We start from the raw sequence: 1,333 nt of genomic DNA on the forward strand, positions 1-1,333 counted from the left end.
AAGGAGGACCTGCGAGCTTCGTTACCTCATCTCAGAAAGACTATTACATGTTGGTCTCTCGCAAGGGTTCCACTACGGAAGCCCCATGGGTTTTTTGTTTTTGCCTCCAATAAGTGATATAAGAGTCAACTACCGTGTGATTGGCTCCTGAATCCATACGGCACAGACGTTGAGGGATGATATTTTTATTGTACACTCTTAGAGTGGAGAATACACTTACGATTAAAATTGGTATCCGCCTCAATAGGTTTATTTGTTTTGTACTAAGTTTTGTACCCTCACTTCCGCTTTAGGAATAAGTGGGGCGATTGTTTGGGTTGATGCCCTAAAAGTATCGTGTCCTGTAGTTTGTAAACAGTTTTATTACGAACGCTTGTGTTGTTAATATATGATATTTACTTCACATCTTGTAATTTTTGCTTAGTTACTTGTTTTATTTGCTTTACCACAACCAATAAAACATAAAATCCCTGGTTATCTATATGTGACTCAAGCATGTATGTGGTGACATACAAGTGGATCATGTCTTGGAGTGATAACCAAATGGTTCTGTAGTATATATATAGGGAAAACCTTTATCCTGGTAAACTAACGGATGCACCCGCTTTGTGGAATGGTCACAAGTGTTTTTGTGACTTGTCACAAATGGTCTGATCTTGATCATTCGTGTTGGGGACAATGCGTGCGGGGCGCATCCCTATACAAAGAGTTTTGTATTGGACCTGACCACGAAGTGTTAACGTCCCGTTATATAACACCGTTCATGAACAGAGACCTTCACCTTCACTAGGATGACAACATAGGTAACATGACCTCACAATCTTGAGTGAGTTGAGAACTCCTGCCATTGAGGGCGGTCCCCTTTGATTTGTATGGGTGTGAGTGGCCAGGTCGCCGATTCAAACCTACCATTTTGAGGATTCGGCTGATTTTGGGAGCTGGGAACTCAGCTACACAAGATGGAATTCACTCCTTCCCCCGAGGCAGGGGTTAAAGTAGATAGATAGCTCCCTTAAGGCTGATTCCGGGGCTTGAAGAGATGTGGTGCTACACAACCTTTCTTGGCCCGAGAGGTGTTCACACATATTGGACTATGTTGTATTGTTTCATTAAGAGGAAATCAGTGGTACATTAAGGAGTGAGATGTAACTATGACAATAACGGTAATTGGCCCAGCTGTATTACGAGCTCCTGTGAAGGGTCATTGTCCTGATGATTGGTTATATCCCGATGGACAACAAGAATTATATTGTGGTAAGAAGAAGTTCAACTGTTGGTCTTTAGTGGAATGCCCTGCAGTTAACGGATGGTGGATTCTCGTTGGCTGTAAAGA

This window comes from Benincasa hispida, chromosome 9 (assembly GCF_009727055.1).
Source record: "Benincasa hispida cultivar B227 chromosome 9, ASM972705v1, whole genome shotgun sequence".
Taxonomy (NCBI): domain Eukaryota; kingdom Viridiplantae; phylum Streptophyta; class Magnoliopsida; order Cucurbitales; family Cucurbitaceae; genus Benincasa; species Benincasa hispida.